Consider the following 26,713-nt stretch of genomic DNA (forward strand, 5'->3'; position numbering starts at 1 on the left):
GGTTGCTGTCAAGAGTTCTTCGCAATGACGTTACACTCCGACACCCGGATTTCGCGTTCGTTGATCCACTTGCCCTCTTCACTCGATAACTCGAACAATTTTTAGACCATTCGCACCATTCAACTTAGTCTATTATCGGGTCGCGCGTAAGAATACATAAAAAAAGAAATTTAAATTATGCGTTCGTTTTGAGATCGACACATGCACACTAAGTTTCTCTCCGGACGATGAACGCGAAGATGACTGGCACGGATGCGGAGATGAAAACGGAACGATCCGTACGCTGCGCTGCCGGTGCGGCGTGTGGCGCCGATTCGTATCTCGCACAGTAGTAAATAATACTGTGTGTAAACGCGGTTACGCCGTCGCAGCCGGTCGGGGGAGTAGTAGTACTCGTTCCTCCTCCGTGGTGGAATAGCACATGCGCTCACAGAGAGTAATAAAGAACTTTTTTATGAATGAAACAACTCGGTCGGTCGGTCGGGCGGCTACAACCACCACCTCTTCTCTCTTTCTCTCTCTCTCACTTCTTCTCCCCTCCTACGCGTTCTCCTGCCCTCCGTCGAAGCAAGGCTCTGCTGCCGCTGGTTGCTCTACACCTTACCGCTTCGCCGCTCCACCGCTGCTCCTCTCCCGTTGACGGCGCTAGCGCGAGTAAAACGAAGCGTGTTCGTGCTCCCCGGCGCTCCTCTCCGCTCCACGGTTGCGACTGCACCAGCCAATCCGCACTGCGCGCGGGAAACGATATTATTGCTGTACCACGCGGAATCGCATGGTTGGGGTGGTAGTCGGAGCGTGAGCGAGATAGACGAAACGGGTGAAATGGAGACGGCGATAGGCACATACGTTCCGGCACGAGAGATCGCGCACCGGCCCGAAGATCAGTTTTCGCCGGCGCGCTCGTCGTCGTTGTCCGAGAACGCCTGTTTTGATTCGCGAAATTCGCGAACGCGACGGGTCGCGACCGCGTAAAACCCCGCGATGCGCGTCGTCCGTTTCGCGGGCTTCGTCTGGCTTCGCGTTCTTTCTCTGCGTTCGCAACGTCCAAGTTCCTCGTCGCCTAGTCGCGTCGTTCGCGAACGAGATTGAGCACGATCGCGAACAAAAGGAGGTAAACACACCGATTACGCCGCGTTCTCGCGTCGTTGCGGATACGATTGACTTGACTATCGCGGGGATGCGACTGACTTGACTATCATGAGCGCGATTGATTTGACTATTACCGGCGCGATTGATTTGCTCTGGGAAAAATAAAAACGGAAATAATTCACTTTGGCGCCTACGATTACGCGTAACTAAAAATCGTAATTAGCTATTCTATCTATTTCAAAGATTTTTAAGTTATACTATTCTCTTAATTCTCTCAATTAGTTCTGTCCATATTCAGTTACGCAAAAATAATTTTCACTTAAGGGGCATTAACTAAAATGTTAATTAGAGTTACGATATCTAAATAATTTGATTATCTAAAATCACGGGCGCGATTGACTTAACTAGCACGGGCACGATTGACTTGACTATCGCGGGCGCAATTGACTTAATTACCGTGGACGCAATTGACTTGACCGTGAGGGAAAGCGCGGACTAAAAACTCGTAACACCCTTAACGCGCGATCCACACTCCGACTCCAAAATAATAAAATTGCCACTCACCACTCCAAGTGTCCACCGTCGAAGGGATTAACTCGTGTTGACTCCTCGCCCCAATCGTATGCTTAAATTGTGTATCCCACGAGATTACCAATGCACTCCGGCACTGCGTCGACTTTGGCTGCCCTTTGGCAAGACTCAAACTGAGACTGACTCCGATATGTCCGCTATGCGAACTATCACTACCCTGTCACAATACTACCGGTATCTTGTACTACCGCGTACACTCGGCTCCTCATGTCGCAGCCGAATACGAACCGCAACTAAACGCAGCGAACTCCGCGGCTCCGCGTCTGCTGCCGAGGCGGTCGACTGGTCAGCGAGGCTCCCCTCCATCTCCTGCTGCGCGCTACGTCAGGATACATTTTGCGCGCATTCCCACTCTTCTCACCAACGGCGCGAGGAAACCGTCCCTCCCCTGCCTTCGCGTTCGCGAATTGTCTCCCTTCCTGTGCCCTTCGTCGGACCGTTTTCGGCCTCTTTTCTCTCTGTCACTTGACCCATCGACAATGACGAGGAGAAGGATCTCGCTGTTCGACTCTGCGACGAGAGTGTCCGTGGATTCTTTACCTTATAGACTCAGAAATCGTCAGGAACCTAGGAAATCGTCCGGACCCAAAAAGATTGAAATGATTAAAAAAAATAAACTCGTAAATCGGAGAAATTTTTCTCTCCCGATTCTACTCTACATTATATCTCTTTTTATTACTAGCAGCATTTATCAATTATTTAACGCACAAAATGATTCAAGTTCGAATCTGTCCACAATTATATTTACATTATATTTAAGAGTTTTTAGATACATCAATCAACCGTTTTAAATAATATTTTGAAATTGTCGAGACAGTTTCGTGAGTCACGCATTATACGCGGAAAGAACGAGAAACGCGTGTCCGTCGGCACGAAACGGACCACTCTCATGCTTTAGGTACATAGAAAATTACATAAGAAATTTCCGTAATATTTATAACATTTGCCGAGGTTTGCCGGTCTTTTGTGCGAAGATATGAAAGCTCAACAGAGAGAGAAAGAGAGAGAGAGAGAGAGAGAGGGTCAGAGGATGTCGGATGCAGCAAAACCCTTAAATCCTTCCCGCCACCTCCGCCAGCAATCCCCGAGGGAGAGCCGGATTTACGAGCGCGCGGCCTAAAATCCGTACGAGCATTCGACGCGGAGTTACACCGGGCGCGGCGCGGCGCAGCGCGGCCAGGCGCGGCAAGGCGAGGCGAGGCGAGGCGAGGCGAGACCGGGCGAGGCGCGGTAAGGAGAACTCGCTCTCGCGATAATTCGCGGGTAAATTTACCGCGAGTAACCGTCGCGCGCGCACGAACGCGAATACGCGACAAGTGTGTACCTGTACGCGCCCCGATATCCCGCGGCCTCGTCGGCGATACACGCGCGAGGACCGACCGCATTTCGTCACGTATGCCAGCTCGTTTTTCACCGCGCGATGGTAGCGCGGAGAAAGAGAAAGAGAAAGAGAGAGAGAGGGGGAGAGAGAGAGAGAGAGAGAGAGAGAGAAAGAGAGAGAGAGAGAGGCGTCCTACTCTCGATAATTATCGCTGTCCCCGCGCACGTTTAGGATTTCAGAGCTTCAACTTTGCTAGAATCTCGGATGAAAGCGTATCGCGGCAATGACGAGCACGAGGACGACCGCGTGCGCCTTTTTCAGACGTCCTTGGGGTCTATTATTATTATTATTCTAATGACAATATTTATTAAACCTATAAATAACGTCTTAAAAAAGAGAGCTCTAAAAAAAACACTATTTTGTGTGTGTGCGTGCGTGCGTGCGTTCGCGCGTAACATGTAACATAAAAGTTTGGAGTCTGTATGCTAGCGGTAGAAAGCAACGGCGAAAATTTTCGTGTGTTTATCTGATACGAATAAAAGGTACGAACAAGCTAAGAGGCTATCGCGAGTAATCGATCGATTTGGAGTTCACCAAAGATAACAGAATTGTAACGCCAGGCGAGATTATAATTAGTCAAATCACGTTGAAAGCATCAGTTGGATACTGTTGGAACACGGACGGGTAACTTTCAAATTAAATTGCGGATGTCCGAACACGGAATCGATGATTTCTCCCGTGAAATAGCGCCGTAATAAGACGTTCGATAAACAACAGTGTTGTCGGGGAAAGAGAGACAAAACTAATGCTTTTTGATAAACCTGTGATATACATGGTCTAACGTCCACATGAGTGACATTTCGGCACTTGGCTACAACAGTCAGTGACTTAAGCGGTGTCGCGTTGAAATTAATTCGCATGGAAAGGAATTTTCTCTTTTCAGCGGCAGAGCCGCGACGTCGCCGCTCGTATCTCGACCGTGGTCCGCGTATATCGCGGAGAGCAGCTGACCCCAGTCCCGGGCGTGAAATATATGCGTGGCGGCTATGGCGTTGCTAAGAGCGCGGCAGCAACAAAAATATGATTTCGCGGATAAGGCGCGCTGGTCGTCGCCGTCGACGCGGCGCGGCGCGGCACGACGCGGCTTCGATCTACGATTAACGAATCCGAGTCTCGCGCGTGCCAATACCGCGCGTTCCAACACCGCGCGTCGCGACCGGCGCGAGGAAGCGCTCGCGATGGCGGCAGGAGGGGGAAGGGGGGAGGGAGGAGTCGATGGGCGAAAGGGGGGATGATGGGGGCGATGGGCAACAAGGCGACGACGACGCCGAGAGGAAAATCGATCGATGGCGTCCCGGTGTTATAGGACGACGAAGGCGCGCACGCACACACGTGCGCACGTACACGCGACACTTTGCACACGCCGCCGTCGCGGATAAACGCGGGTAGACGCGAGCAGACTGGGCCCCGCGCCTTCCACGACTCTACCGTGGAACGCGAGCCGGGTATAAAACCCGTACAATTAATTTTCACCTGCTTCCTTCGGAGCGAACGGAGCCGAGGAGCGGAGCGGTGTCGGGTCTCGCTCGTCGTCGTCGTCGTCGTCGTCGTCCGCCTGCCTTTCGCGGAAGGATGTACACACGCGAGCGTGAGCGCGAAAACGCGCCCCGGGCTCACGTATGTACGTGCGAGACTCGCGGCGCGTGAGCGTTGCGTGAACGTTGCATGTGTGTGTACGTGCGCGGGCGCGTGTGTGCGTGTATACACGGCCACGCCGGGCTATTTGCGCGACATGTGTGCCGTCGCGTCGCGTCGCGTCGCGGCCTGAGTTAACGGTCGCTCGCTATCGTTCCTTCGAGGCGACGGTGCGCTGCCGCTGGCCGCACGATAATATCGATAAACGGCTCTCCTGCTCTTTCGCCCTGGCGTCTTATCGTCGCCGATGCCTCGTTGACTTCGTTCGGATTGTTTGCCAAAAGTACTGACGTTCGCCCTTTAATGATCGCGATAATAACGTAGCAATTAATTGGGAAAGATGTTCGCGCTAATGATTAAATGGGCAATTTGTTAATGACATGTCATCTACGTCGATCCATCTTTAAAAAACCCTTGAAATTCCTGAAAAATCTATTATTCGAAGTAAAAGGGAAGTATACGTGTATTTCGGTTTTTAAATAATAAAAGCTCCCACAAGCATCGTAAGAGCACGTTTTATCTCAATTCGATCTTATTTAAGAATAAAGTTGCCTATTCTTGTTTCTCCTTACCTATCCTTTCTCGTGTTCCCGATTTCCATCTACAAGCTTGTAAAGTATAAAGTTATTCGCTGCATATCGATCTATTTATCGAGGATCAATGAAACGCACGTACTGGATAATACGTAAAAAATAAAAATAAAAAACGTGTATCTGTCATCGCCGGCTATTTGTCGTTTTCGGAAGCTTCGACGAAGACGAATGTCAGTGTCACATTCAGCTCGGTTAAATTCAAACCTGCGCGAAAACGGTACGACGAGTGCGAGGGAAGGAGAGAGAAAGCTTAGATAGGAGCGATAAGATAGAAGAGAACAAGAAAGGAGATAGAGTTAGACAGAAGAGGAGAGTTAAGTTCATTCATAAAAAAGAAAATTATTACGAGCGGCGGAGGAGCGCGACTCCCGCAAAGTGAATGATACCTCCTGGCACTCTTACTTCTCTGCCTCCCCCGTTCACCGACCCCCCCGGCTCCTGAACGGCGATTACCCCCACCGTTTTGCCCTGCGCCGTCCTTGCAACCGTGAAAGATCTCTCGTGATAAACCTCGATTCTCTCTCTTCCTTCTGCGAATTATTTCTCTTTCTCTCTCTCTTTCTCTCTTTCTCTTCCCCTCGAGTTGTCGGCGCGCTGATAGGAAATCCCGCGAAACTTCGACCTCGTCTCTCGTCCCGCAACTTCTTCGAATAACATCGGAATTAATACCCGCCAGAAGAGCACCGGCTGCTACTGTAACTCGGAAAGACTCACGGACGATATATCGAATACAACTCGATATAACGGACTGGGGAAGCAAGCGTTTGCTAACCTGCGCACCAGAAGTGGCTAACCATCCTCGACCCGTTGACCCCTAAAGTTTGCAAAGCGAGAATTCACATTTCGTGAATGGAGTGACTCATGAATGTATATCCCAGTGACTCTCACCTTGCGCCGCCATCCATTCCGTACGTTTGTTCACGCATTGCATTCATCGAAACACGTATAAGCCGTTATTGCGTCACTAGCTAATCTGAGGTTCGATTAATGGATACGATTTAATGCACGGGTAGGTGAACGTATGATTTAATATACAGGCTGTCCCGTAAATGATAGCGCCAGTTAACGAGCCTAATAAGCTCACGCGTAAAATAAGTATTTTCCCACATAAAAGTGAAAACAAGAGAAAAATGGAATTTTTTTTTATTTAAGATACTGTTTTCGAGAAAATCGATTTTTTTTTAATTGAAAAATACTGTCTCTCTTCTCGCTAACTTATTAAACTTGAATAACATTTCGCTTATCGAACTCGTTTCAACTATCGGAATATGCACGAGAGAACTCTATTTTAGGATTTTATTTAAAAAAAACTAAAAACGAGCTATGTATTTTGTATACTTTGAATAAATTGCGCTATTTGAAATTATATTCTTTTTCGAGAGAATATTCTATTCAATCATTAGGTGGCTACAGTTGAGATGCATCACGTGTTTAGAGAAAGATCGTCGAAACCTATTCCAACTCAAAGATAAGACTTAATCTCGACACTGTACAAATAATACATCCCAATTATGATGTAACTTCAGAGAGGGAAATATCTACCAAATCCGGAAGACCGCACAATATCGGTCGACATATCGGAGGGCAATTACGTTCTATCGTATGAAGCCGTCCGTTAATCGTTAGGCCCGGACGATCAAAGGATTAAAGTCGCGTTGCAACGTTGCCCGCCTCGCGCGAAAGGCTTCATTATTTTTTGCAAAAATCACAATCTAGTCGATGTTGGCGCGCGATCGATCAGCCCTACGCCGCGGGGGTGGACATGTTCCTCCTTCGCCCTTGGTGGTCTATCGGCCTATCCGGCCGTCCGACGGTGCCTCGCCCTCGCCGTTATTCGCGTCCTAATCGAGCTAGTAGGCCCTCTGACGCGATATCCCTCCTGTACCCTTCTCTATTACCCGGCCATCAGCCGGTACATCCCTCTCTCGGCCTTTCGTGGGCCGCCCTTAATCGAGCGAGAGCCCTCCGGGCGCACGATTTCGAAATTTCTAACCGATGAAAAAGGAAATCGATATAGTCCCTCTTCCCCTTGTTCCCTTTCGGTGACATATCGTCGTACTTCGTCCTCCGGGCTCCTTGGACACGTTGAACTGACCTGAATCGCGACGGGAAACGAGCGCCACACTCAAAGAAATCCCAATCTATCGGCACAACAAAAGTAGGTAAACAGGCAAAAAGGAACAATTGCTTTTGAATAGAAGAAACAGGCAATGTAAAATTTTAACCTCGCACAGGTTGACATTTTTAAGTGTATATACGTTGCGGTTTCTGTTGCTTTTCCTGTGCGGAAAGTGCAAAGAAAGAGGAAGAGGAATAAGGCTGTGAGGACCAGGTATATCGACGGAACAGCAGGGGTCTCCGTGGAAATTTACCAGAGCGCAAGTTACGGCAACTTGCCTGTAGCTCGTTGGAGAGAAGCTTCCTTGGTTCGGTACAACCTCCTTCGCATCCCTCCATATACACCGCTGCGCGGCTTTCGCATCCGCGGCTAAGAGCAAAGGGGCGCCAAGGGTTCGGGTCCGTCGTCGGGTGGCGGCGGAGGCACCGTAGGGTAGGTAAGAGGGATGAGGAACGGGCGGACAGAGAGGAGGGGGAGGAGGTAGTCACAGCCTGGAGGGTCGTGAAGAGGCGGATGGCAAAGGGGGACAGCGAGGGGGAAAGGGTCGGCGGGAGACGGACGGGATAGGGGGGGAGGGACGCAACGGTATACGCGTCGAGGGTCGGTTGAGGGAATGCCGAAGAGGGGTTGCGGGGAGACGAGCGCGGCTGGGGCGACGAGCGAGTCGCGGACCACGCCGAAGTAGGTCGTCTCGCTTTCTCTCTCGCCATCGTTTCATCTTCTTCCTCTCACTTCCTTCGCTTCCCCGTGTTTTCTTCGTCCCTGTTTCTATCCCAATCTCTCTCTCTCTCTCTCTCTTGTTTCTGTCTCTCTCCCTTCTTCCCTCTCGCGTTTCCTCGCGCCTCTATCTCTTTCTGTCCCTGCTATCACGTTCTCTCTCTCCCGCGTTCTCTCGCTATCGTTCTCTTCGGTGCGCGCGGTGTATTCCGCGGTAAACGGCCAGGCCTGGTCGACGGACCCTCGCATGGCCTGCAGCTGTCTCCTAACCCCTCGCACCTCCCCGTTACCCCTTATCCATCGGCTTTCCTGTCTCCCGTCTCTCTTCCATTTTCGGTACTGATCTTCCTTTTTCTCCGTCGCTCTCTCTACGCCGCGGATTCTCTCTTCGCGTCGCGCTCCCACCGCGTGTTCTTCGCCACCCTACACACCCTACGAGGTGGAAAGGAGGAAGAGAGGAAAGAGGAAGAACGGCGAACGAAGCCGAGACGGAGGGACAGAGAGGGACTCTGCCATCCTATGTACTAGATATCAGGGCTGAGAGCGAAGGTATAGGGAGAGAAGCGAGGGAGAGCCGACGGCTTTTGCGAGAGAGCGAAAGAGCGAGAGGGAAGACAATCCACCCTGGTGTAAATACATAGTTCCGCGTGGCATGGCTCATCTTGGCGCGATACAGCCCGATACGAGCTGGGCACGAGGTACGACGTACGACAGACATTGGTCAACTTACTTAAAATTATGGTCGATCTCGAATAAACGATTTTATGGTGATTTTGCCTATTTCTTTATATTCCACAAAAGCCTTTTATTTGAGCGCCGTTAACAGATTACTTCTCATCTTCAGGTTTCGGACCTGCTGTTACATGGAGCACAAAAATATAAAAGACTTTTCGACAGGAATAAAATTACAAACAATTCATAGAAATACCTGAGAAACTTTTTTGTGTGAAGTAAGTTAGTTATCATATTAATAATACTATTATAGCTTGCACTCCGCAAGTTTCTCAGATATTTCTACGAATCTTTTGTAATTTTTTTCTTGTCGAAAAGTCTTTTATATGTCTGAGTCTCCATGTAACAACAGGTTTGAAACCTGAAGATGAAAAGTAATCTGCACTCTGCAAGCTATTATTGGTAATATATTTTACGTTAACTGAAATTAAACACATTACTTGTTGCTTTCAAATATCTCATAATGGAAAGTTATTTTTTATGAAAGGGGTGAATATAATATTAAGATCCAAATCGATTTATAGATAAATACGTACGAGTCAATATAAACTACAATATGATTTCTCAGTTTATGCCAAAGAATAATAGACGGTGGAGAATCGACATTTGTTTACCGTAAAATAAAGATAAAATAAAACGATACATTTACGCTATGATTTGCGTTGCGTGTAAATGCTATGTACATACCTATCTTGACATACATAACATCTTACAGGATAATCATTGTAAGATCTCTTAGATCAAGAAAGAAACATCGAATATTATTGTATCGTCAATAATGAAACTCGCGATAGAAACCTTTACTCAACCTTTATTTTCGTGTGGAATGTGTCCTTTCGTGCTCCGGAAGTACGATTTAACCGATGTATAGGCGGCGCCTCAATAACACGCCACGTGGAATAAATTAGACAAACGAGAGACTGTATAAATCCACGATGAAACCAGCAACATTCCGCTTTGCAGCCTTCCAACCTTCAAGTGAAGAGCTACTTGTTGTTTCGTATTCTATAAGGTTCAAACATGTTCCATGAATTTTTTCAGATTTTTTAAGCATTTTTAAAGTTATTTAATAAGCTCAGGACGCGAACGACCTATGGACAGGAGTTACGTTGATCGAAAACAAGGACAGAGGCTGAGGGTTAAGAGAGGGTTCTATAACTTTATCCCCAATAAATTCTGACATAATAAGTTTTATAGAGAGGAAAATAGGCGATCAACAGTTTCATCCCAATTAAAGGAGCTTTCGAAATTTCAAAATCATTATTTCCTAATTCCCTAAGTAAAACCATATTTTTTTTTTATATAAATCTAATCTCGTCATTTTGCAAAATAACAAAAATCTGATATCTAAAAATCGAATACATTTTCATATTTAATCCTGTTTTGTTCGAGCGCGACGTTAATCCTACTGCGTCAAGCGGTAGATGTCAAATTTTACTAATTTTACCTGAGAAAAGGTAAAGATGAAACAAAGAAGCTAAGAATTATAGCGAGAGTGCAAGGTTAAGCAGATTTTATGTGAACTGCGTCCCGATATTCAATGCCAGTGTTAAAAATCTATAGTTTACGTCACGTATACTACAAATTTTCAGGCAGTACTGACAGTGAATATCGGAACGCAGCCTGTGTGTGTCCTTGTGGACAAAAGAATCGAAAAGAATACGATTCGCAAAGAATAGCTTAAATGAAATAGAACTTTCCATTTACACCGTGTTCAAAATTCTAAGACTTATTTGTTTCGATTCTTTTGTCTAGGTACCAATATTGGTACGATCCCCGCCGGATTGGGGCAGGTTTTAGGTTCAAACTCTAGCTGAGGTGATATTTTTCGAAATAATTTCTTTAAATTTCTTTATAGCAATTTAATTATAGGGATGTTAATTAGCGTCAATCAAAATCATTTAAATCGATTATTGATTTAAGTATGTGGATTTAGTATTCTGGCAAAACTCAGGGCTATGTTGCAAGACCGAAAAATATTTAGTGCGCAGTTCACTGAGTTGGAATATAAAAATTCACACAGAGATATTGTTATCGAACATCCTGTCATGGCTTAAGCTCTTTGTTATTTAAGTGATTTAAAAAAGTTTCTTCAGCTACGAGAGCAAACCTGACAATAGGTTTTTCTTAAAAATATAATAATTTTACTCTAGAAAATAATATATATGTTTAATTTATAATTTGTCTCAAAATAAAATGTTGATTTTGAAATCATATAGAGATACATTTGATCAGGATGACGAATCCGATGATAGTCGATATTAAAAATGCAAAAAGGAGAAAATAGCAATATTTATAATGACGATACATTGAAAGAGTTAGAGAACTTTGCATATATATATATATATATATATATATATATATATATATATAGCAAAATGCACCTGCAGCACGTTTGCCGGTTCCGGAAAACGTAAGCCACCTGATTCTCTTCCGCCCTCGTAACATCGCATTCTGCTCTTAGGAGTTTGATGATTTTACCCTAAGTGTCTTTGTCATCTTGCCAAAAATAGAAGCTATTCGTCTCATATCCAGCACAGTCGACTGTTGACAAAAGATCGACCTTCAAGATTCGGTAGACTATTGTTAATGGCTGAAACTTAGGGTCCTAAATCTCCGCGTGTGGAAATATATGTGTATATATATACGTGTGTATATATATATGTAAAGAATAAAATCAAAACGCGAAAAGAAGGAAAAGAGCGCGGCGTAATTTTTTGACGGCCTTTGATACTGTCAATAATTCGCGATACCTTTTTTTCCCAAGCTCGTACAGCTCCCTTTGACACCACGTTACTTCGTTAAATATCATACTTTGTCACGGGGGAACATTTTTGTTACCATGTGAAACGATCGTTACTTGGCAAGACAAAAAAGAGAGAGAGAGAGAGAGATATATATATATATATATAACAAATCAACGAGTATTTTACGGGAGCGTCGGTCGATTGGCGAAAGGGTTGCTTTCGGCATCGGATCGATAAAGACGCGGCTCTTTTAATTCTCCGCAGCATTAAAATTGATCCCTCTCTCCCGCCGTGGAATTCCCTTTCCCCGTTTGCGAAAGAGGAACAGAGAAGACCGATAAGTAGTTTCTCTCCCATCCCCGTGACCTCCCGCAGTAATAATACTGTCCCTCTCGGTTTAAGTTTCCTTTTGAATAACCTGTAGGTCACCGCATAAAAAGGAAACTTGTTGCGTTTACTTTATGTGTGTATACGTATACCGAGAGTGTCTCTCTAACCCATACTTCCAGCCGCCAGCGATAGAATACCACGTGGATACGGCGTTTGTAGAAATGCGGTCGGTCCCGAGATAACTTTCGCAATGATAAACAGTTTTGTATTAAATAGCCCGTAGCTGCCGAAATCATTGTCGACGATTCGAGCATCTGTATACATCCGAGAAGAAAAAAAAACTGTGCAAAACACTATTTATAAGTAAACTTATAATAATTTGATCGTTATTTCTCCAACCACCCTGTGCATTCGTCTCTAATTGCTTACGTAATAACAGTAAAAAGATGAGCGCGCGGAGTATTGTGGGTCAAGGACAGCCTGTGTAGTACACGCGGACATAAATACATGCGCAGAGAGACGGAGGGAGAGTGCCGACGTACTTTCCGCTATCTATAACAGAGCTCGCAATAAAAACGGACTGTAACGGCGGCCGGTGAAACGAAAGCGAAACTCACGGTCGGATAATAGTCGTCGTTATTACTGGGGCTCGTGCGATCTAATTAAAATTACTTTGCGACTGTTCGCACGTTGTGCACGTGGAGGAGGAGGAGAAGGGGATAGAAGGAGGCGGAGGGCACGAGCCTCTGGTGGAAAGGCGGGGGCATACAGTTAACTCGATAATTTGTGTTTTGGGCCGAGTGCCGATCGTTAAAGCATCTGGTCGGGAACTGTTTCGACGATGAATGGAATTGAGCCCGAACAGACCGAATCTCAATGTAGCTAGCTATCGTCGTGCACTTGTTGCAGTGCGTTGCCACCCCGAGCAGAAAGATAGGATCGACCCGCTTCTATAACTCCGGCTGGCTTTCTGATATACGACTATACAACCGAGCGCATACATGGAAATATGCGCGCACACACACAGCGCGCGCTCAAACACGGATACACAGTACAACGCTCCGAGCATCCGTAATGGCTTTATCATAAGGGATGAAACGGGAGCCATTAAGTAACGCGAGATCTCCGATTGAGGGCGGCAAACAAAAGCCACGTACCGATTAATTTGATAATAACACCGTTACCTAATTGAGCGGAGCGATTTAATTGACATCTGCGTAATCGATCGCGACGCGACTGTTCGAAACTCAAACCTGGCCTTGGCGATACGCTAGAATAATTTAAATTACCTTTGCAGCTCGATCTCAATTGAGGAATTAAATTGCAGCGTGAGTTCAAAAACATTAAAATTTTCTTCAAAGCTTTACGTTTTTTTTAAAGAGTACTCGCTTTTTTTTAAGAGTACTCGTGTAAATAAATTAAGAATTAGATTTGACAATCTTTAAAACCAAGCTAAAGAGACTTTATCGGTTTTGAAAATATCAGGAAGTAAAATGCTCTTCCGCATTAATCTTGTTATTCTTATTCCATTGTAATCTGTAAGAAAATTCGAAACTAGAAATACCATTTATTAATTTTATTTTAATATATAGTTTAGTTCAGAGAAACCCTAAAAGGTTACACTGCAAATCTCAGCTATTTGAAGCTACACTGTCCATGGCTCTCTGTATAGGAATCTCACAACTTTGATTGCGTATAAATCTTGGTCTAATCAACCAAATTAAAAAAAAAATTATATATGAAACGGGTAGGGAAAAGACTGAACAATATAATAGTATTAGAAAAATTGCCACTAATTAATATTAAGTTGTTGCAAAAGCATTAATTTCTGAAGACGTTTCTAGCAACATGAATGAGCATAGAAATACAGACTGAAATAGACATCTATAAATCTAGTATCCTTTAACGGTCAAGTCTGTGAATTATCAATAAATCATCGAACAGTTTTTGTGCTCGCTAAACCGTTCCGCGACAAAGTGTAATTTCTAGACGCGTAATAAAGCAAAGCTGACAGAAAAAATTCCTATCTTTTTTTTTGTTGAAATCTTGCCCTTTTTCTTAACGTTTTTACTTCAGTCGCGCAAAAAAAGCTACTCGTGTAGTTCGGGGAATTCTCGCGCTCGTAAACGAAGAACGTGTCATAAAACACTTTGGCATTACGGTAACGATAGTGATCTCGATCGCAAGCTTATGGAAAATCACAATTTCTATAAAGCAGGGCACACACACGTATATATTAGTTATTTATGCCTTCCAATACTCAAAATAGCTGCTATATTTTCGAAACTTTTTTTGTTAATAACTTTTTAACGAACAATGACCGAGGGCTAAAACCTTCTGAAGGTCACTCAGAAGGGTGACCTTGACAACATATGTCAAGGTCAAGGTCATCGGAGGTTGGTCCCCTATACTGCATAATTACCTTATGTTTGTGTAAAGACGTAACGTACGCAATTATGAGGAAAATTGCCTACTATTAACCCTATTCGATGTCAATATAACGACCATCTCACACAACAGGTATACAAAGTAAAAAAACCATGAAAAATCAATTATGAAAATCAACCATGAAGATCAATATCACATTATTTTGGTGAATGAATAACGTTGACTCGTTCACAGGTCATTTTTCAAATCACATTCCATTGTTAACTTCCTATATTGACCTTGTCAACTTCGACCTCAAGTTTCAATAAGAAGTTAACACTCTATTTCCCAATTTTTATTTCCGACCGGTAGTCAACGCAACTCTTTCTATAAACTATGGGGAACTCTCTTAATCTTTTTAAAATGAAGTGGGAACTCTTACAGAAGAACTATAGAATTTAAATGTGGAGTGCTAACCTCGCACACGCGGTGATAGATATATAGAGTAATATGTCGTAAAGTATACCAGGGAGTCGATTATGTATCTTGAAAAAAGGTGAAAATTACAAAAGTGAACAGATTTACTAGATTTCGGTCAATAAAATCATAAGATACTCTAGTAAATTTCCTCACTTTTGTAATTTTCACGTCTTTTCAAGATACATCATCGACTCCCTGGACTTAGAAATTTTCTAAGAATATATTATTTTTAGGAAAATTTTTAGGAATATATATTATACAAATAAAAATATTCTACATTGTGGTATGAGTAAAATTTTAAATAATTTATAGAATAATTATAATTTTGCTGAATTTTATGCGATATTTCGTTCAATTTATACAATTATTTATAAATTATAATTGTATCTTTATATTTATTCGTATTATTTTTAACACCTACGATTAAAGTAGTGCTGGTGCGAATCTCGCAAATGGAAAAAGATGATCGTAGCAACGAGTACGCGAATGGGGCATATTTGCAAGTGGCTGCGCACTCTGCGGCACCTGTTAGCTTTCTTAACCGCGTTTTCTCACAGCTCGTAACACACAACAGGATTTAAGGAAAATGATAAAGTACTTCTTTCGATGCACGACGAAAATGCATTGTGCGACTTTAATCGTTGCAATGTAACAATGAACATTAATTATCTCTGCCGTCAATGTACTTACAAAATGCAAAAAACTTTTGAGTTACTTATAGTCAATTTTTTTAAAAGTCGGTTTTTATTTGAATTTTGAAGGCATCAACATCGAGAATACTCAATTTCGCAAAAATCGGTGTAACGAAAAAATTGCTAGTGTAACGCGGTAAACTATACTGGCGCCATTATTTTGGCGACAATGGCTAAATTCACAGATTTGTCATGGCGCTCTATACCTGATTTCTTGCAGCTACCTGAGTATAACCCGAATGAATGATTTTCCAGTCCCGCTAAACAGGGACGAAAATGGTCACTTTCCTCCCTAGAGAGGAAAGTGGTTACTATGCCGCCCTGGCGTAAAATTGGCCGCTTTCGCCCCTCCTCTACAGGCATGAAAAATCGAACTTTCCGTGGAGGTGTTGTGAAAAGTGAATTTCCACGAAAAAGAACAAAGCCTCTGGAATTTTGAAGAGAAACAGATATGCACATACAAGAATCTTCCTGTTTCCTAATAGCAAGGCCACCAAAGTGATTTAAAATCATCCTACTTTCTCTTAATGGCATTTTTTAAATATTTCAAGACGAAAATTTTAACACGAAAATGTCGAGGCTATAGTTTTTTTTTAACGTTTTAAGCGAAACGATAAACGATTATATTTTACGAATGACGGGGTTCAGATTTCGCGCGCTCCAAGCACAGCGAAAGTGGAAAAAAAAGAAATAAATGCCATTTTCCATTGATTTAGTGCGAAGTCCTTTGTTAATTATAAATGACGAATTTAATATAACAACCAAAAAATTTAAAATATCGCTCGTTTTGCATAAAAATTAATTTATAAGAAATTTTATAAATTTTTCCGTCAGTTTAAATCTTGAAATTTTGACGTCAGATTTAGATTCAGTGACTTAAAAAACTTCCAGAAAATACGTACACCTTTTTTATAATTTTATTAACTCTTTTGTCAAAAGAATTTTTGGCCTTCAAGCATTTTTTCCGCCTAACAGCTCTAAGGGGTTATACATATATTATATAAGATCGGGCTATGAATACTGGCCATATATACACGCACATCACTGTTTCTCTTCGACGTGAAGTCTTCGTGCTTTTTCGTTGGGTTTCGTGACTTTTCGCGCGGATGCAGGCACGGCGATTAGGGAGAGAATGCCTTTCTCCTTTCATTTCGCCTCACGAAGCTCGTTCGATCGAGACGCGTCCTGATTAACGAAATTAAAGCCAACGGACCAAATTGACGCCGCGGCGCGACGCGGCGCAGCGTGAATGGAGGTTGCGATTTTCCATGCACGATACAAAATATTCGCGCATACAGGATGCCCGTTGATAGAGCGATAGTCGCTTGCCGAAAGACAAAATAACTTGTTTCGAAGAAAATTTTAGTACATCTGAATATATATGTATATATAGCAACCATAGAAAAGATATATATATCTATATAAATACTACTTATAAATTCTAAAATAAAATACTCATTATTATTATTATCTCTGTAACTTTTGGTCTTGAATTACTAGAAATATTGTTTCTGACGATTACATATACGTACACCTGTCTTTTTGATGTTCTAATTATTAATTCTAAAATATCATAATACTTTGACGTTATAAATTAGAATATCTCCAGACAAACACACAAGATACACGTGTAACTCAGCATGTACGCATTGCCTCTGGTCTTTGCGATGTGCTGCGGAGATTAATATTTTGTGATATTTTCTCGACGCTATACGGCACACACACAGCTCCAAGAAACAGAGAGAAAGAAACCATGAAAGAGAAAGACAGAGAGGGGGTGAGAGAAAGAGAGGCAGCTACGGTCGATAATTTCACGAAACGCGAGGCAAAGAGACGCGCGATTTCGACGTTCACGCGTTGCGTGACGAAGAAGACGGAGAACGCCGAAGAAACTTTAATTCGCGCGTACTCAATAACGCGTATCAAAACCCCTCGTCTCGTGTTCCAAGTCCCAACAGGGAACTCGTCGTTTCGTCCGTCCAATCTTCTCTCTCTCTTTCTCTCTTTCTTCCTTCTTTTTTTTTCCTCCGCCCGACCATCCACCTTCCTCTCCTCTCGTCCTCGCTATCGGCAGTTTTTATCACGCACCGAAGGCACAGTGCTCGCCTCCATTATACCCACATCCATTCTACCGTGGCCTTGCTGGAAAAATCTGGCATCAGGTCTCTCTCGTCAGCGGACGCAGCGTCGCCTTCCCTCGCGTATTTTTCAGGTTCTCTCGCGCCCTCGTCGCTTTGCGCCGCCTTTTCCTGTTTCCGTCCTTTCCTTTTTTTGCTCACTCACTAACTCTTTCTCTTTCTACTCTCTCAGCACACACACACACACACACACACACACACACACACACGCTCTCTCTTTCTGTCCTGTTTCTTCTCTCGGCTGTGAGAACGATTTCCACAAATTCGCACTCGTAGAGTGAACAGGAAAGAGTAAGGAAGAAAAGGATGGAAGCATAAGTCCCTTTTCATTTTCAGGTACCAAAGGAAAGAGAGAAAGACAGAGAGAGAGAGGAAGAGGAACTTCTTTCTCGATTTTCACGTTTCGACAGGAAAGAAAGAGATAGAGGAAGAGCATGATTCGCTTTTTCGATTTTCGCTCTCCAGGCAGAAACAGAACGCACGGTTCGAAATCAGCACGAGGCGACAGTAGAATTTATTGCGGTCGTGCGGAACTGTGGGCGTGCACGAGAGGATTTTCCTGAACGTGGATACTATCCCTCCAACGTCGCATTTTGAGAAGACCACGCAGAGTTTCACGTCGAAGTCGGACGATAATGTACGGCGTAGATATTCAACTCTAATTGGCGCTACTCTGTGTAGTCGTTAGAATTCGTAGAAAACAGATTCTCGTCGTATGTACACATCGAGAAAGACAAATTAATACGGAGAATCGCGATACTCGAAATTATGACTTGGTACGTCAATTTTAATACTCGACAATTAATATTCTGTATTCGTGATGCAAAATTATTACATTAAATGTTGTGCGATGATAATAAATAAAAATATTTTTTTTCCGCCAATAATAATTATTGGCGTCCGGGAATTAGTCGTCCTTGCGCCACCTTCGAGATTTACGCCACATTCTCTTAACTTAGAAAACCGACAGATTAGACGGCTAAAGTGCGCAGGACTGAACACGTAGGGCGAAACGTTAGAAGGAGAAACAATGTTGGGGCGATACATATATATATAGGTTACTCTGCACACGTTTGTTATCCCCCGCGCTGATAATGACGCTTCTTCGCGCAGTCAACGTATTTCTAATGAGATAAACAATACCGTATTCGCGAATCTGTTATAACTGCTAAGCATTGTCGTGCTGAAGACGTCCCGTTCGCAACGGACCATACACGTGACCCAAATCCATCTATCTTGGTCTAAACGCATCATTGGCAGTCATAGTGTACTTTCTCTCTCTCTCTCTCTCTCTCTCTCTCTCTCTCTCTCTAACTCTCTATCTTTCTCTACATCTAATTGAATCTAATTAAAAGCTGCAGGCTAATTAATGGTCACATTTTGGTGTTGTGTTGGGCAAAAAGAATGAAATAACGAATAGCGCACGTGATAATTTTACGATTTATATCTATAAGGTTTCGCTTAATGTTATTATTATTTGGTAAATTTATTTTTGTATTCGAATTTACTACTCTGAATAATTAAAGATATAATAAAGATAAAAAAATCGGAAACAGCCTGACATAAGTTTATTAGAAGAAAATTCAGTCTTGAGTTCTCAAAAGTTATCTACCAGGCACAGGTATCTGCTCCTCCGCCAACAGGAAAGAAGTCCTAATCCAGACACGGTCGCGGCCGAGTCGAATTGTCGGATTGACCATCGATCCCTTGCGTGACACGTCACCATAAAGAATACTCGCCGCGTTAAGTATTCTTTTATTCTAGGATTAGAAAGGGAATGTAAAGGATGCAAAGATTTTCGGAAATAAGGGAAAGCGAGGACCATAAAAGTAAGTGGAGATGAGGAAAAAGAGAAAGGAAAGAGGTAAAAAAAAACATGGAATGAAAAAGAAAGAGGAGCGAAGAAAAATCTCTATTCCAAGAATTTTTGTACCTCTCCTCCCTTATATTTGCAAAAATCTATCTGCGCCTCGAGGTACAAGACGGTGAAAAAATAGGTATATCTGCTTAGGAAGGTGAAAATATGCTGCGCTTATTGTGTGAGCTGCGCAGCTTATGGTCGGCTATGCGAAATTCTTAGAGTAGTGACTCTTCGATTCTCTTACATGCAATTAGAACTGCGACCCGTGACTAATTTAGCTATACAATTTTATCCGTCGCAAACGTCAAGTAGGGAAACTCTAAGGGACCGCGCGTTTACTTTTCCTGTTTATTTTCGTATTGATTCTTTCTTTTGTCCTTCGTCTACGTCTATTCTCGAATAATGCCATCCGTATAATTGGGATACTTTTCTTGACTCTTTCAACCGAAAATCTTATGATTTTATTTCATAACGATTTCTGATCAATTATTAAGTAAGTTCAACAGTCTACTAATTTATTTTATCTTAAGTTTACAAGAGAGATTTGCACAAGTGCATTCACAGCACATGTGTACTCACATACATATATACGCGCGATTATAATTTTATTATTTTCTGCGCCTCGTGTTTTAATTGTTGTACCTGTGCAGACTACTAAATTAACGGCAGTGTTGTACAATGCTTTAGGGAATGTATCCCAAAGCATGTAATTCATGACAATTCGATACGATTCGATTATGTTTCTTTCTCTGTCTGACTATAGTACTATAGTATTGTTACTAAACTGATTTGCAGTTTCTTTTATTGTAAAAATTTATGCATTAAGACGGACCACATGTTCCGTGACCGTTATCATTTAAAAGTTGCCCGACAGATCATTTATCACCGACAAAGAAAATATTGGTCACAAACTTCTCGTTAATCTAACCAAACTTATATACCAAAACTGGGGTCCTATTGTCACGGTCCTTGACTGTCAATAACCGAAAAATCCGCAAAAGAAAAACTGGCCAGGGGGTTTATTATGTATCTTTTCACGAGGTAAAAAGTAAACAAATTTACTATAGATTTCGACCAATAAAATCGTAGATACTCTGGTGAATTTTGACACTTTTCGCATTTTTACCTCGTGAAAATATACTGAATAAGTCCCCTGAACTAATCGTAACAAAAAATTCACATATTCAAGAAAAGATAATTTTAACGGCGCAATTAGGGCGGACTAAAAATGCGAAAAATTGTTCGATCTGCATAAAAATTTATATTTAAAAGTTTTTTTGAAACCGCTGATTCCGTTTTTGAAATAGAAACTTGTTCATTTCGGTAATTATGCAGTATAGGGGACCACTTTTATCGAATTTTGACGTCAAAGTCCAATTTGGAAATACGTTTTCGTATTTAACGAACTCACGAAATCGCCGCGGCTCCACGAAATCGATCGAACGGAGTTGTTTATTCTAAAAATGGCATTAATCCAACGCCGAAACACATTGTACGAGACGATTTGCACAGTCTAGATAAAATACGACCGCGAACTAACCGACGTGTCTATTTTAACGGCGTCTCAATTATGCTTCTCCTAAATGTCTTGCTGGCTTAGCCAATAAAGAAATGTAGATCCGTAGGAATGGATAGGCTTAAATGGATAGGCTACCTTTAATGGATACCTTTAGGCTGAAATCTGAGCTTAACTCGACCGATGCTTATTCATGTCCAGGATGTTTATAGTGAAAAGGACTATAAGCATCCAATTCATCTGTTTTCAAAGTTAAGATAAAAATTAATGATAGAGGAAAATATGTCACTGTTTAGTCCGAGAGAGATCTGTCATTCGAAAATTATATTTTTTCGAACAATGCACCGATGCATTTATAAGATACAATTGCACTTTTTTTAAATAAAATTATATACTTTTTTTAGTAAATCGATTTTTCTCATTATTCTGCGTATAAAAGTATTGAGGTAAAATAATCGAAAAGACTACTTTGTCAGGTATTATACATTTTATATAATAAAATTATTTTATTATATATTAAGTGCTCAAGTGTACCATGACATTCTAAATAGTTTCTAAAACTTTTCTTTCGGCTAGAGTTCCGTATAGTTCCCAAGGCCAATCTTTATGAAACTTTATACACTTTTTTAATTAAAAAATGCATAATTAAAATGCCTAATTTACTCGATTTTTACTAGGGATACGCAATGAGTTTCCGCATGTTGGCACCCCTATGTTACTACACAATGCGTATATATATATGAAATGTCATAAAGATTGGTCGTGGGACTCGTGGGGACCAGATAGAAATCTTTTTTTTTTTAATACGTTAAAACAAAACCTCATTAAACTTTTTATTTTAATGTAACTGGTGATCAACTTGACAATGTTATGAAAAACATAAAAAAACGTGTTGAACGATTTGAAGAAAAGTAGAAATAAGATGTAACCTAATATTAAAATAGTAAGAAAATAAAAATAGATATAAATGGAGCAGCGAAAAAATTTTTTTTTATTTGTATCTTTTAATTTAAGAAATGAAACGCCAATAGATAATACAGGAGATTAGAAATTTTACTGTTCCACGTCTCTCTTCGAGGCGTCAGGCTGCAAGAAGCAAAGAATCGTGTTCTGCCACTTTCTCCAAAAGCAAGAAAAAAAAAAAAACGTTTCTTCCGAATCGCGGCACGCCAATTTGCGACGAATGGAAATCGCGGACGGAGAACCACAGCGCAATCTTCGCGTCGCTACTTCTAATCGCGATTACGTCACGCGCATAACGCGGAGAGTTAGCCAGGCACGTCGCTTCGCGCCACGTCCAAGTGGACGAAGCGCGGTTTTAATGTACCGTCGTTTCGCAAGCGGAAAGATCGGCGCGTCACGGCTTAACCTTACCCATTAACATATCGGGACCGACCCGCGAGTCCCCACACGCCGAAAGGACGCGAGTTTCTCGCGTCGTTTCGAGGCCTTTCGCGGTCGCGCCACGCGTTGCCCACGTCGCCACAGAAATGCCGACGTTCCTCGATCCCGCGCATAAATCTAGCTGACAACGGCGCGTTATCTTCAATTTTAACACGCGAATTTAAAAGATAAAGCGAAAAAACCCGATGTTATTTTAAATAAAGAGATTAAAAATTAAAATCTTTGACATAAAAAAAATAATCTTACGTTTCACAATCAATAACATTCGCAAATACGCTGTACGTATCCAATTTAGCGTTCTTTTACGCAAGACTGATGGTCACTCGATCAGTTCAATTTCTTGCAGCAGGAGATACGATCAGCGATCGATTTTACGCGTCTTTCCGGCATTAGCGAGCGAGAGAGTAATTAGAGCCAACCTTAATTCCGTATAAATATTGTACGCTTAATGCACCGTTGACCAAGAATTATCTACGCGGCCTGTTTGGCCACTCAGGGCTAAGCGGCTTACCGTTCGTCAAATTTTGCGTTACTTGCCGGATGCTACTTGCTATCGCGCAACGGTAGCGCAAGTTCGGGACAACCGGGAACACATCTCAGGAAGGTGGAGAGAGAAAAAGATTTCTGGGAACACATGTCAGGAAGGTGGAGAGAGAGAAAGAGAAATCTTTCCCGGTTGTCCCGAACTCCTTTCGGAGAGAAGTTTGAATACAATCCTAGGCTGATTAGTTTTTATCGTACCATCGGCTATCGATCTTTTTTTCAAAAAATGCGACTGGAGAAGTTAGCATATCGAACAAATCAAAAGAAAAACACACATTTTTTTCTTATTTTCACTCTCGAGCAATTAACAATAAAAAAAATTATTAGATAATTAACGTGATAGAAATAGTAATGATATAACAAACGAACGGATGCTGGTCGTCGAGGAAGATATAACAATTTTTTTTTCTCATAAGGTAAGAGCTCTTATCGAACGCATTTTGTTTTCGCAGCATGTTCCGAGCTATTGACTAATGATAGTAATCAGAACGCGCATTTCTGTAGAAAGTAAATAAAGGTCACGTCGTGACGAAAATATGTCGAGATAGAGATAGCTGCCGGCTATTAATGCTAGTCTCAGACTCAATTAATGTCAATTAATACGCTGGGTCTACCCGCCGACTAAGCCACTTGCAATTTCAATTAGCGCACTCCTAATTAGACTTTTAGTCTTCTACCGGATGACGCAAATAGATTAGAACACGACATCGCGTAATAATTCCAAGAACTTTTCGGAATTAATTGAACGCGTAATCGATTCCGTTGCTTCCCATATCGACGAATCTCCGAAACTCTTTGTAGCCACGTGTAACGAACCGGCGAAACGGCGATGCGAGAGGAAAAGGTCGCGTTCCGGCGAAATAAATCATCAAAGGTATCTCTCGTCAAAGCTCGAGCTGACCGTTCAGGATCAGCTACAGCTGCACGTGCGCGTGAAGTTTCAACGAAAATCGTGAACGTGCATAATTTCCTCGAAATTGCCGGGCTACGCGACCGTGTCATGTCCTAAATTTATTTGCAACTATTCGCCAAGGGCCTGCGCGAACCCCGTTAACAAGATCAGCAAAGAATTACAAAATCTATTGATCTTCCCCCCCCTCTCTCTCTCTCTCTCTTGCAATCATCTTTATTATAACGCGGTCGATCGAGCATAACGACGTAACGACGAGAAAACCGATATTTTTTACCTCGTGAGAGAGCGGCAAGGGTGTCGTGCGTCGAGAATTTCGGAGATGCTCGATAAGCGAAGTTAAGAGAATAAAGAAAAGAGAATATAACGTATTCTATATATTCGCCATCGGGCGAATGTAACGAGCCGCGCGGCTCGTTCGTGGCCTCTCGCTCCTTTGCTCGTCCGCTAATTCTTCGCTCGCAAGCAGTTAGCGATGCGAGCGGCGGCTACCCCGCGCTCGCGATTGCCCGAATGCACGCACGCACGCTCGTACGAACGTATGCGTGCACGCGTGCAGACGAGCAGGCAGGCCAGGCAGGCAAGCAGGCAGGCAAGCAAGCAGGCAGGCAGTCAGTCAGGCAAGCGGAGAGGAGAGGAGAGAAGAGGAGAGGAGAGAAGAGGAGAGGAGAGGAGAGGACGAACGGGCAAGCCGCGGCGGACGCATATGCCGCACAAACACGCACCAACACGCGCGCATCCGCGGTCCGAGAGCACGCACGCAACTCGCCGCCGCGCCGCGCCGCGCCGACCCGCCGACCGAACTTGCCAAGAGAGCTCGTCGTCATCCGATGCACACGCGCGCACGCATACACGATCGCGCGCGTGCACGCGAGAGAGTGCGAAATAACGCGAGGTGATGGCAGAGGACAAAGGCTCCGCGCGACGTGGGTACTAGGAGCTAGACGGGAATCCGAGAGCGGGACCGACGGGGAAACAGGGGGGACAGGCAGGCGGCGGCGGACGCGGCGGGAAGAGGAGACGGTCGTGGGGGCTCCTTCTCCCTCGGATCAGGCAGCGTCCAAAGGGGGAAATCGGTAGATAGGAGACGAGGGGGAGCGCGCGAACGCGACCGAACGAATGGAACGAACCCGCGGGTTCCTCGCCTCGTTCGCTTTGTACGTCACAACGCGGTCGTTCGGATGAGTCACGCACCGCGGGCTTCCTGCTGCTTCCTAGAGCGCCCCATCGCCGCCCGTGTCACTGAATAGGTTGTCCTTGTGTTTCTTCGTTTGGCGCCGCGGTTGTCCGAAACGGTCCCAAAATTCCGTCCTTTTTTGTACTATTGTTCTTTTGTTCGCTGATGGTTTTTCCACGGGCACGGTCAAAAACTCATCAAAAGGTTCAAGCTAACTATAAGAAAACCGAGTCTTTTTCTTAAATTGGATTTTACTTTTTTTTTGCAAACCTGACTGCTTTTTGTGCAAATTGAAAGCCTCCCAGACAATTATTTTTCAAGTGATAAATAGAAGAAATATTGTTTACTAGGAAACTACCGTCTGTTACATATTTGTACGTTTCTTAAAATAAAACTTACAATAGTAAGGTATGCAAAAATACAATAATAGAAGAAGAAAGGACTTTTTTTTCTTAAAGAAAGAACTAAATTGTAAGAAGGAAGTAAAAGTTGTTTTTCACTAATGGCACTTGAATTTACGCTCGCGTGCTCTTTATAACAGTCGACTCTATTCTAAACGACGATTCGTTGGCAATATGTACGTTTCGCAAGGACCAAATCGTTTGTTATCGTTGTTTTCGAGGAACTACGGTATAATTTGTCTCTCGTCGGATCGATCGCTACCAGTTTGCGCGAATTAGTCCAATCGCGACAACGAAGTTCCCGTCTTTACTTCCGCCGCGGATGTCGACGACCTCTTTTGTTGCATCTGCTCGCGGCATGTGTTTCGCGGCTCGGTCGCGAACGATAACGTTTCGCGTTTTCCGTTGCGATCCGCGTAAAATATTCGGCGCGGCGCGGCGGAGGCGCGCTATTTTAACGGGGCCTGTACATGACTCGAGTAACGGTCGGTTAGCCTGTCTGCGAAACTAATAAACGCTCGCGCGGGATCAATCCTTAATTTAAGGTCCAACGCGCGGTACTTGGTGCCTTTGTACATAAAGCAAAGTTCAAATCGATGGCCGCGCGCGACCCCTCGGGGTTACAGTCTTCGATATTAATTGGCACATAGCGGCCGTGCGAGAGCCGCGTTAGCACACGACGTAAAATATCGCGGACCAAATTCCATTTCAGCGATCCATCGTGGCGATAGCCTTCGCGGAGGAACGTAAAATATTACCGAAAACGTCGATCGCGCGCGCTCTCTTTCTCTCTCTCGTACCCTGTTCAAGATCCGCACCCCGGTGCGCATGCTTCCTTCCCTTTTCGATAATTACCGCGCACCCGATAATCCGATCCGCGGCATCGCTTTATTACTTTACCAATAAGCAACCGATATTCGTGCCACCCGAATTCCCGATAAAATTCCTCGCGAGCTATATACGTGTAATAACATAATACGCGCGTTACGCGGAAAACCGGTAGCGGCGGCCAGATACGCTCTATTCCCAGATACGCAAGAAATTAATGCGCAAGCGGGCGCCGCGCACCACTGTTCTCGCACTCCTGTTCCCGTTCCCTGCGCGCGAATCGATCAAACACGCACGATCCCCGTATAAAACCTGTGAGCCTCGAATAAGGACGATCGCGATACCCCTCTGGTATCCGCGGCATCGATCCCTGTCAATAGCGAGTATATTCCCGATTGTTCCATATATTTCATCTTTCCTGTGACCGTCGGCATTTAATGTATGTAACACCCAGCGTTTGGC

General features: G+C 43.5%; 1 long non-coding RNA gene across 2 annotated transcripts in view; it reads right to left on the bottom strand.

Moving 5' to 3' along the window:
• Positions 1-117: 117 nt before the first annotated feature.
• LOC139813650 (uncharacterized) overlaps positions 118-26,713 on the bottom strand; it is a 102,581-nt gene continuing 75,985 nt past the window's right edge. Inside the window, exons 3-4 of one of the 2 annotated variants that reach the window (XR_011732203.1) lie at positions 1,654-2,247; positions 118-728 (exon numbers count right to left, since the gene is read on the bottom strand). This is a non-coding gene — a long non-coding RNA (uncharacterized lncRNA). Of the gene's footprint in view, positions 729-1,653; positions 8,997-26,713 lie in introns of those variants that run through there. The other variant, XR_011732202.1, reaches the window with a different exon arrangement.

Source organism: Temnothorax longispinosus, chromosome 5 (genome assembly GCF_030848805.1).
Source record: "Temnothorax longispinosus isolate EJ_2023e chromosome 5, Tlon_JGU_v1, whole genome shotgun sequence".
Taxonomy (NCBI): domain Eukaryota; kingdom Metazoa; phylum Arthropoda; class Insecta; order Hymenoptera; family Formicidae; genus Temnothorax; species Temnothorax longispinosus.